We start from the raw sequence: 11,389 nt of genomic DNA, 5'->3' as shown, positions 1-11,389 counted from the left end.
AGCCTTTAAAGCTGCTTTTGCAGGTAACTGCCAGAGGGTGGCAGCCTTTCTATGTTCCCCACCCTGGTACCTAGGGAAAAGCCCTTGCGGCCTGTGGTGTTTCTCGGTTATAAATTAGAGTGGAGTGTGCCCAGACAAACCCACACAAGCTGATGTCTCCTTACTTTAGTTGGTTTTTTTAAATTTACTTTTTATTTTTTATTGGAGTAATTTTCCACTGTGTACGTGGACCACTTCTACTTTGTGCATTCCTCGGTTGATGGACATTTTCATTGCTTCCAAGTGTTGGCTATGGTAAATATTGCTGGAGTGCAGGATTGCCAGCCTGTGACTTTTTAATTCTCATTTTCTCAGGTGATAGGCCCAGCAGTGGTTGGGATTGATTGACTGGTAGCACCGTGTTACCCTTTTCAAAGCACCTTCTTTGTGTTTTCATTAGTGGCTCTTACCACGTCCCCCTTAGAATCGAGGGTACGCATTTCTCCACAATCGCTTCAGCATTTATTGTTTGCAGCATTTATGCTAACGGCCCTTCTGGCTGCTGTGAGCTGATAGGTGTTTGTAATTTGGGTTTGCATGTCTTTGAAAATTCGTAAAACTCATCATTTTTCTCTGCCGTTTTCTTTTCTGTTAAAAAAAGGAAACAATTGGGAGTACAATATAACTCTTGCAATTGTCTTCTTGGAAGGTTGCCCTCTTTTGAATTTTTTGGTCGATTTTCCACCCCAGAATTTTTTTAGAGAGCAGGTGTCATTTACCGAACTGCAAGTTTGGTGACTATTTAGTGACCTTTGGCAATGGATTTAAAGCTGCTGTTGTGGGAAGTGGCCTCAAGGAGGCAGCATTTCTCCATTCCCAAATCTGGGTACGAGGGCAGCAGAGTCTTTCTGGAAGTCGTGTTCCTAGGTTGTAAATTACATTGGAATGTGCATGGAGAAACCCCCATAAGATTATGTCTCATTATTTCTTCTTGGTTTTAAAATTTTTTTTTAATTGGGGTAAAGCTTAGAATATTGTTTCTCCTAGGTGTACACGATCTGGTTCATTTGTACATTATATATGTCTATTCAAGTACAGATCCTCTTCCCATGTAAAATGTTACTGAGGGTTCCGCAGACCTCCCTTGCTATATGGTCGGTCTTTTTGATATATGTATATAATATGTGTTTGTATACATATAGTAACACTAATCTTAATTTATCCATTCCCCCCACCTTTCCTTTTAGATGAGCATAGTTTGTTTTCTAAGTCTGTGGGTGTCTTTCTCTGTGGAAATACGTTCATTTGTGTCAGTTATTAGATAACGCCTATAAGTGATATCATAGAATATAGGTCTTTTGCTTTCCGACTTACCTCATGTTTCGTGATGATCTCCAGACTCATTTGTGGTGCCTCAGAGAGCAATGGTTCATTGTCTTCCATGGCTAATATTCCATTGTGTACATGGACCACTTCTTCTTTATCCATTCACCTCTTGTTGGACATTTTGATTGCTTCACTTTCTTGGCTATTGTGAATAAGGCTGCACTGCAGCTTTTGCGGCCTGTGTCTTCTCGATTCTTGTCTTCTCAGGTGAGAGGTCCAATGGTGCGCCTGCTGGATTGAATGGTACCTCCATTTTTACTTTTAAACACAGCTCCTTTCTGTTCTCATTATTGGCTGTTACCCCTTTACGTCTCACCAGCAGGTAGAGGGTACACAGTTCCCTAAAACCCCTTCAGCATTTATTGTCTGTAGACTTTTTGCTGCTGGTCAGTCGACTGGTGTAAGTTGAAACTTTTTGTAGATTAGATTGCATGGGTCTAACACTCCCTGAGGTTGAGCTTTTATCCATTTTCCTTTTTTTTTTAAAAGAGCGTGAGTAAAACTTAACTCTTCATACTCTCTTCTTGAAATCTTTGCCTGTTTTGAATTTTTTTGTCCATTCCCTACTTCAGCACAATTTTTTAGGGCAGGTGTCCTTTACAGCCCTGAGTCCTTGGGAATGTTAAGTGACCATTAGCTGTGAGTTTAAAGCTGCTCCTGCAGGGAAAGGTCAGAAGGTGGCAGCATTTCTCCTTTACCAAATTTGGTTACTGGGGAAACAGAGCCTTAATGGAAGTGGTGTTCTAGGTTGTAAATTAGAATGGAATGTGCCAGGAAAAAGCCCTGTAAGTTTATGTCTCATTACTTCTTGTTCATATTTGTAATTTACTTTTGATTTTTTATCCCAGCAAATTTGATTACAATGGTTTGTTTGTTCTAGGTGTGCAAGATGTGGTTCTTTCACACATATACGTGTATCTATTCTTCCTCGTGTCCTTTTTCCATGTAGGTTATGACACAATGTTGAGTAGTCTCTCTCCTGGTCTTCCGTACGTCTTTGGTGATTATATATTTCACATGGTTTGTATATCTCTGTTAACCCCAATATGGTAATGTAGCCAATCCTCATCCCTTTCTATTTGGTGAACCATAAGTTTTTTAATGAATCTGTGGTTGCCTTTGTGGAAATATCTTCATTGGTATCAATTTTTAAGTAACTCCTAAAAGTGATATGATAGGATATGTGTCTTTTGCTTTCTCACTTACTACACGTGGCGTGATTACGTCTAGACTCATCTATGGTGCTGCAAATGGCATTGTTTCACTTTTTTCACTAGCGAATATTCCATCTGTACATGGAGGAGTTCTTCTTTGTCCACCCATCTGTTGGTGGACTTTTTGGTTACTTCCATATCTTGGCTATTGTAATACTGTGCCATGCAGATTTGCCTGCCTGTGTCTTTGCAATTCTCTCTTCTTAGATTTTAGGTCGAGGAGTGGGCCTGCTGGATCATATGGTAGCTCAACGTTGACCTTTTTAAGGCACATCCGTTCTGTTCTCATTCGTGGTGGTTTCCAAGTTACGTCCCACTCGAAGTTGAGGGTGTGCATTTCTCCACAACACCTTCAGCATTTATTGTTTGTAGTTTTCTTGCTGATGGTTATTCTGACAAGTGTGAGCTGATACCTCTCTGTGGTTGAAATCGCACGTGCCTCATAATCCGTTGAAATTGAGCTTTAAGGCATGTCCTTTGTATTTTGCAAGCTGTGATTACCCCTTAGTTCTTCAAAGTGTTCTCTTAAAGTATGTGTCACATTTTGAAATGTTTTGGCCATTACCTCCCTCAAGACATTTTGAGGGCAGGTTTCATTTACAGTTCTGCAGTACTTGTTCCTATGAAATGACCATTAGCACAGCCTTTAAAGCTGCTTTTGCAGGTAACTGCCAGAGGGTGGCAGCCTTTCTATGTTCCCCACCCTGGTACCTAGGGAAAAGCCCTTGCGGCCTGTGGTGTTTCTCGGTTATAAATTAGAGTGGAGTGTGCCCAGACAAACCCACACAAGCTGATGTCTCCTTACTTTTGTTGGTTTTTTTAAATTTACTTTTTATTTTTTATTGGAGTAATTTTCCACTGTGTACGTGGACCACTTCTACTTTGTGCATTCCTCGGTTGATGGACATTTTCATTGCTTCCAAGTGTTGGCTATGGTAAATATTGTTGGAGTGCAGGATTGCCAGCCTGTGACTTTTTAATTCTCATTTTCTCAGGTGATAGGCCCAGCAGTGGTTGGGATTGATTGACTGGTAGCACCGTGTTACCCTTTTCAAAGCACCTTCTTTGTGTTTTCATTAGTGGCTCTTACCACGTCCCCCTTAGAATCGAGGGTACGCATTTCTCCACAATCGCTTCAGCATTTATTGTTTGCAGCATTTATGCTAACGGCCCTTCTGGCTGCTGTGAGCTGATAGGTGTTTGTAATTTGGGTTTGCATGTCTTTGAAAATTCGTAAAACTCATCATTTTTCTCTGCCGTTTTCTTTTCTGTTAAAAAAAGGAAACAATTGGGAGTACAATATAACTCTTGCAATTGTCTTCTTGGAAGGTTGCCCTCTTTTGAATTTTTTGGTCGATTTTCCACCCCAGAATTTTTTTAGAGAGCAGGTGTCATTTACCGAACTGCAAGTTTGGTGACTATTTAGTGACCTTTGGCAATGGATTTAAAGCTGCTGTTGTGGGAAGTGGCCTCAAGGAGGCAGCATTTCTCCATTCCCAAATCTGGGTACGAGGGCAGCAGAGTCTTTCTGGAAGTCGTGTTCCTAGGTTGTAAATTACATTGGAATGTGCATGGAGAAACCCCCATAAGATTATGTCTCATTATTTCTTCTTGGTTTTAAATTTTTTTTTTAATTGGGGTAAAGCTTAGAATATTGTTTCTCCTAGGTGTACACGATCTGGTTCATTTGTACATTATATATGTCTATTCAAGTACAGATCCTCTTCCCATGTAAAATGTTACTGAGGGTTCCGCAGACCTCCCTTGCTATATGGTCGGTCTTTTTGATATATGTATATAATATGTGTTTGTATACATATAGTAACACTAATCTTAATTTATCCATTCCCCCCACCTTTCCTTTTAGATGAGCATAGTTTGTTTTCTAAGTCTGTGGGTGTCTTTCTCTGTGGAAATACGTTCATTTGTGTCAGTTATTAGATAACGCCTATAAGTGATATCATAGAATATAGGTCTTTTGCTTTCCGACTTACCTCATGTTTCGTGATTATCTCCAGACTCATTTGTGGTGCCTCAGAGAGCAATGGTTCATTGTCTTCCATGGCTAATATTCCATTGTGTACATGGACCACTTCTTCTTTATCCATTCACCTCTTGTTGGACATTTTGATTGCTTCACTTTCTTGGCTATTGTGAATAAGGCTGCACTGCAGCTTTTGCGGCCTGTGTCTTCTCGATTCTTGTCTTCTCAGGTGAGAGGTCCAATGGTGCACCTGCTGGATTGAATGGTACCTCCATTTTTACTTTTAAACACAGCTGCTTTCTGTTCTCATTATTGGCTGTTACCCCTTTACGTCTCACCAGCAGGTAGAGGGTACACAGTTCCCTAAAACCCCTTCAGCATTTATTGTCTGTAGACTTTTTGCTGCTGGTCAGTCGACTGGTGTAAGTTGAAACTTTTTGTAGATTAGATTGCATGGGTCTAACACTCCCTGAGGTTGAGCTTTTATCCATTTTCCTTTTTTTTTTAAAAGAGCGTGAGTAAAACTTAACTCTTCCTACTCTCTTCTTGAAACCTTTGCCTGTTTTGAATTTTTTTGTCCATTCCCTACTTCAGCACAATTTTTTAGGGCAGGTGTCCTTTACAGCCCTGAGTCCTTGGGAATGTTAAGTGACCATTAGCTGTGAGTTTAAAGCTGCTCCTGCAGGGAAAGGTCAGAAGGTGGCAGCATTTCTCCTTTACCAAATTTGGTTACTGGGGAAACAGAGCCTTAATGGAAGTGGTGTTCTAGGTTGTAAATTAGAATGGAATGTGCCAGGAAAAAGCCCTGTAAGTTTATGTCTCATTACTTCTTGTTCATATTTGTAATTTACTTTTGATTTTTTATCCCAGCAAATTTGATTACAATGGTTTGTTTGTTCTAGGTGTGCAAGATGTGGTTCTTTCACACATATACGTGTATCTATTCTTCCTCGTGTCCTTTTTCCATGTAGGTTATGACACAATGTTGAGTAGTCTCTCTCCTGGTCTTCCGTACGTCTTTGGTGATTATATATTTCACATGGTTTGTATATCTCTGTTAACCCCAATATGGTAATGTAGCCAATCCTCATCCCTTTCTATTTGGTGAACCATAAGTTTTTTAATGAATCTGTGGTTGCCTTTCTCTGTGGAAATATCTTCATTGGTATCAATTTTTAAGTAACTCCTAAAAGTGATATGATAGGATATGTGTCTTTTGCTTTCTCACTTACTACACGTGGCGTGATTACGTCTAGACTCATCTATGGTGCTGCAAATGGCATTGTTTCACTTTTTTCACTAGCGAATATTCCATCTGTACATGGAGGAGTTCTTCTTTGTCCACCCATCTGTTGGTGGACTTTTTGGTTACTTCCATATCTTGGCTATTGTAATACTGTGCCATGCAGATTTGCCTGCCTGTGTCTTTGCAATTCTCTCTTCTTAGATTTTCGGTCGAGGAGTGGGCCTGCTGGATCATATGGTAGCTCAACGTTGACCTTTTTAAGGCACATCCGTTCTGTTCTCATTCGTGGCGGTTTCCAACTTACGTCCCACTCGAAGTTGAGGGTGTGCATTTCTCCACAACACCTTCAGCATTTATTGTTTGTAGTTTTCTTGCTGATGGTTATTCTGACAAGTGTGAGCTGATACCTCTCTGTGGTTGAAATCGCACGTGCCTCATAATCCGTTGAAATTGAGCTTTAAGGCATGTCCTTTGTATTTTGCAAGCTGTGATTACCCCTTAGTTCTTCAAAGTGTTCTCTTAAAGTATGTGTCACATTTTGAAATGTTTTGGCCATTACCTCCCTCAAGACATTTTGAGGGCAGGTTTCATTTACAGTTCTGCAGTACTTGTTCCTATGAAATGACCATTAGCACAGCCTTTAAAGCTGCTTTTGCAGGTAACTGCCAGAGGGTGGCAGCCTTTCTATGTTCCCCACCCTGGTACCTAGGGAAAAGCCCTTGCGGCCTGTGGTGTTTCTCGGTTATAAATTAGAGTGGAGTGTGCCCAGACAAACCCACACAAGCTGATGTCTCCTTACTTTTGTTGGTTTTTTAAATTTACTTTTTATTTTTTATTGGAGTAATTTTCCACTGTGTACGTGGACCACTTCTACTTTGTGCATTCCTCGGTTGATGGACATTTTCATTGCTTCCAAGTGTTGGCTATGGTAAATATTGTTGGAGTGCAGGATTGCCAGCCTGTGACTTTTTAATTCTCATTTTCTCAGGTGATAGGCTCAGCAGTGGTTGGGATTGATTGACTGGTAGCACCGTGTTACCCTTTTCAAAGCACCTTCTTTGTGTTTTCATTAGTGGCTCTTACCACGTCCCCCTTAGAATCGAGGGTACGCATTTCTCCACAATCGCTTCAGCATTTATTGTTTGCAGCATTTATGCTAACGGCCCTTCTGGCTGCTGTGAGCTGATAGGTGTTTGTAATTTGGGTTTGCATGTCTTTGAAAATTCGTAAAACTCATCATTTTTCTCTGCCGTGTTCTTTTCTGTTAAAAAAAGGAAACAATTGGGAGTACAATATAACTCTTGCAATTGTCTTCTTGGAAGGTTGCCCTCTTTTGAATTTTTTGGTCGATTTTCCACCCCAGAATTTTTTTAGAGAGCAGGTGTCATTTACCGAACTGCAAGTTTGGTGACTATTTAGTGACCTTTGGCAATGGATTTAAAGCTGCTGTTGTGGGAAGTGGCCTCAAGGAGGCAGCATTTCTCCATTCCCAAATCTGGGTACGAGGGCAGCAGAGTCTTTCTGGAAGTCGTGTTCCTAGGTTGTAAATTACATTGGAATGTGCATGGAGAAACCCCCATAAGATTATGTCTCATTATTTCTTCTTGGTTTTAAAATTTTTTTTTAATTGGGGTAAAGCTTAGAATATTGTTTCTCCTAGGTGTACACGATCTGGTTCATTTGTACATTATATATGTCTATTCAAGTACAGATCCTCTTCCCATGTAAAATGTTACTGAGGGTTCCGCAGACCTCCCTTGCTATATGGTCGGTCTTTTTGATATATGTATATAATATGTGTTTGTATACATATAGTAACACTAATCTTAATTTATCCATTCCCCCCACCTTTCCTTTTAGATGAGCATAGTTTGTTTTCTAAGTCTGTGGGTGTCTTTCTCTGTGGAAATACGTTCATTTGTGTCAGTTATTAGATAACGCCTATACGTGATATCATAGAATATAGGTCTTTTGCTTTCCGACTTACCTCATGTTTCGTGATTATCTCCAGACTCATTTGTGGTGCCTCAGAGAGCAATGGTTCATTGTCTTCCATGGCTAATATTCCATTGTGTACATGGACCACTTCTTCTTTATCCATTCACCTCTTGTTGGACATTTTGATTGCTTCACTTTCTTGGCTATTGTGAATAAGGCTGCACTGCAGCTTTTGCGGCCTGTGTCTTCTCGATTCTTGTCTTCTCAGGTGAGAGGTCCAATGGTGCGCCTGCTGGATTGAATGGTACCTCCATTTTTACTTTTAAACACAGCTCCTTTCTGTTCTCATTATTGGCTGTTACCCCTTTACGTCTCACCAGCAGGTAGAGGGTACACAGTTCCCTAAAACCCCTTCAGCATTTATTGTCTGTAGACTTTTTGCTGCTGGTCAGTCGACTGGTGTAAGTTGAAACTTTTTGTAGATTAGATTGCATGGGTCTAACACTCCCTGAGGTTGAGCTTTTATCCATTTTCCTTTTTTTTTTTAAAAGAGCGTGAGTAAAACTTAACTCTTCCTACTCTCTTCTTGAAACATTTGCCTGTTTTGAATTTTTTTGTCCATTCCCTACTTCAGCACAATTTTTTAGGGCAGGTGTCCTTTACAGCCCTGAGTCCTTGGGAATGTTAAGTGACCATTAGCTGTGAGTTTAAAGCTGCTCCTGCAGGGAAAGGTCAGAAGGTGGCAGCATTTCTCCTTTACCAAATTTGGTTACTGGGGAAACAGAGCCTTAATGGAAGTGGTGTTCTAGGTTGTAAATTAGAATGGAATGTGCCAGGAAAAAGCCCTGTAAGTTTATGTCTCATTACTTCTTGTTCATATTTGTAATTTACTTTTGATTTTTTATCCCAGCAAATTTGATTACAATGGTTTGTTTGTTCTAGGTGTGCAAGATGTGGTTCTTTCACACATATACGTGTATCTATTCTTCCTCGCGTCCTTTTTCCATGTAGGTTATGACACAATGTTGAGTAGTCTCTCTCCTGGTCTTCCGTACGTCTTTGGTGATTATATATTTCACATGGTTTGTATATCTCTGTTAACCCCAATATGGTAATGTAGCCAATCCTCATCCCTTTCTATTTGGTGAACCATAAGTTTTTTAATGAATCTGTGGTTGCCTTTCTCTGTGGAAATATCTTCATTGGTATCAATTTTTAAGTAACTCCTAAAAGTGATATGATAGGATATGTGTCTTTTGCTTTCTCACTTACTACACGTGGCGTGATTACGTCTAGACTCATCTATGGTGCTGCAAATGGCATTGTTTCACTTTTTTCACTAGCGAATATTCCATCTGTACATGGAGGAGTTCTTCTTTGTCCACCCATCTGTTGGTGGACTTTTTGGTTACTTCCATATCTTGGCTATTGTAATACTGTGCCATGCAGATTTGCCTGCCTGTGTCTTTGCAATTCTCTCTTCTTAGATTTTAGGTCGAGGAGTGGGCCTGCTGGATCATATGGTAGCTCAACGTTGACCTTTTTAAGGCACATCCGTTCTGTTCTCATTCGTGGCGGTTTCCAACTTACGTCCCACTCGAAGTTGAGGGTGTGCATTTCTCCACAACACCTTCAGCATTTATTGTTTGTAGTTTTCTTGCTGATGGTTATTCTGACAAGTGTGAGCTGATACCTCTCTGTGGTTGAAATCGCACGTGCCTCATAATCCGTTGAAATTGAGCTTTAAGGCATGTCCTTTGTATTTTGCAAGCTGTGATTACCCCTTAGTTCTTCAAAGTGTTCTCTTAAAGTATGTGTCACATTTTGAAATGTTTTGGCCATTACCTCCCTCAAGACATTTTGAGGGCAGGTTTCATTTACAGTTCTGCAGTACTTGTTCCTATGAAATGACCATTAGCACAGCCTTTAAAGCTGCTTTTGCAGGTAACTGCCAGAGGGTGGCAGCCTTTCTATGTTCCCCACCCTGGTACCTAGGGAAAAGCCCTTGCGGCCTGTGGTGTTTCTCGGTTATAAATTAGAGTGGAGTGTGCCCAGACAAACCCACACAAGCTGATGTCTCCTTACTTTTGTTGGTTTTTTTAAATTTACTTTTTATTTTTTATTGGAGTAATTTTCCACTGTGTACGTGGACCACTTCTACTTTGTGCATTCCTCGGTTGATGGACATTTTCATTGCTTCCAAGTGTTGGCTATGGTAAATATTGTTGGAGTGCAGGATTGCCAGCCTGTGACTTTTTAATTCTCATTTTCTCAGGTGATAGGCCCAGCAGTGGTTGGGATTGATTGACTGGTAGCACCGTGTTACCCTTTTCAAAGCACCTTCTTTGTGTTTTCATTAGTGGCTCTTACCACGTCCCCCTTAGAATCGAGGGTACGCATTTCTCCACAATCGCTTCAGCATTTATTGTTTGCAGCATTTATGCTAACGGCCCTTCTGGCTGCTGTGAGCTGATAGGTGTTTGTAATTTGGGTTTGCATGTCTTTGAAAATTCGTAAAACTCATCATTTTTCTCTGCCGTTTTCTTTTCTGTTAAAAAAAGGAAACAATTGGGAGTACAATATAACTCTTGCAATTGTCTTCTTGGAAGGTTGCCCTCTTTTGAATTTTTTGGTCGATTTTCCACCCCAGAATTTTTTTAGAGAGCAGGTGTCATTTACCGAACTGCAAGTTTGGTGACTATTTAGTGACCTTTGGCAATGGATTTAAAGCTGCTGTTGTGGGAAGTGGCCTCAAGGAGGCAGCATTTCTCCATTCCCAAATCTGGGTACGAGGGCAGCAGAGTCTTTCTGGAAGTCGTGTTCCTAGGTTGTAAATTACATTGGAATGTGCATGGAGAAACCCCCATAAGATTATGTCTCATTATTTCTTCTTGGTTTTAAAATTTTTTTTTAATTGGGGTAAAGCTTAGAATATTGTTTCTCCTAGGTGTACACGATCTGGTTCATTTGTACATTATATATGTCTATTCAAGTACAGATCCTCTTCCCATGTAAAATGTTACTGAGGGTTCCGCAGACCTCCCTTGCTATATGGTCGGTCTTTTTGATATATGTATATAATATGTGTTTGTATACATATAGTAACACTAATCTTAATTTATCCATTCCCCCCACCTTTCCTTTTAGATGAGCATAGTTTGTTTTCTAAGTCTGTGGGTGTCTTTCTCTGTGGAAATACGTTCATTTGTGTCAGTTATTAGATAACGCCTATAAGTGATATCATAGAATATAGGTCTTTTGCTTTCCGACTTACCTCATGTTTCGTGATTATCTCCAGACTCATTTGTGGTGCCTCAGAGAGCAATGGTTCATTGTCTTCCATGGCTAATATTCCATTGTGTACATGGACCACTTCTTCTTTATCCATTCACCTCTTGTTGGACATTTTGATTGCTTCACTTTCTTGGCTATTGTGAATAAGGCTGCACTGCAGCTTTTGCGGCCTGTGTCTTCTCGATTCTTGTCTTCTCAGGTGAGAGGTCCAATGGTGCACCTGCTGGATTGAATGGTACCTCCATTTTTACTTTTAAACACAGCTGCTTTCTGTTCTCATTATTGGCTGTTACCCCTTTACGTCTCACCAGCAGGTAGAGGGTACACAGTTCCCTAAAACCCCTTCAG

This window comes from Balaenoptera borealis (genome assembly GCF_965194805.1).
Source record: "Balaenoptera borealis genome assembly, chromosome: 3".
In the NCBI taxonomy this organism is placed as follows: domain Eukaryota; kingdom Metazoa; phylum Chordata; class Mammalia; order Artiodactyla; family Balaenopteridae; genus Balaenoptera; species Balaenoptera borealis.
Note: the sequence above shows the minus strand (reverse complement) of the source record.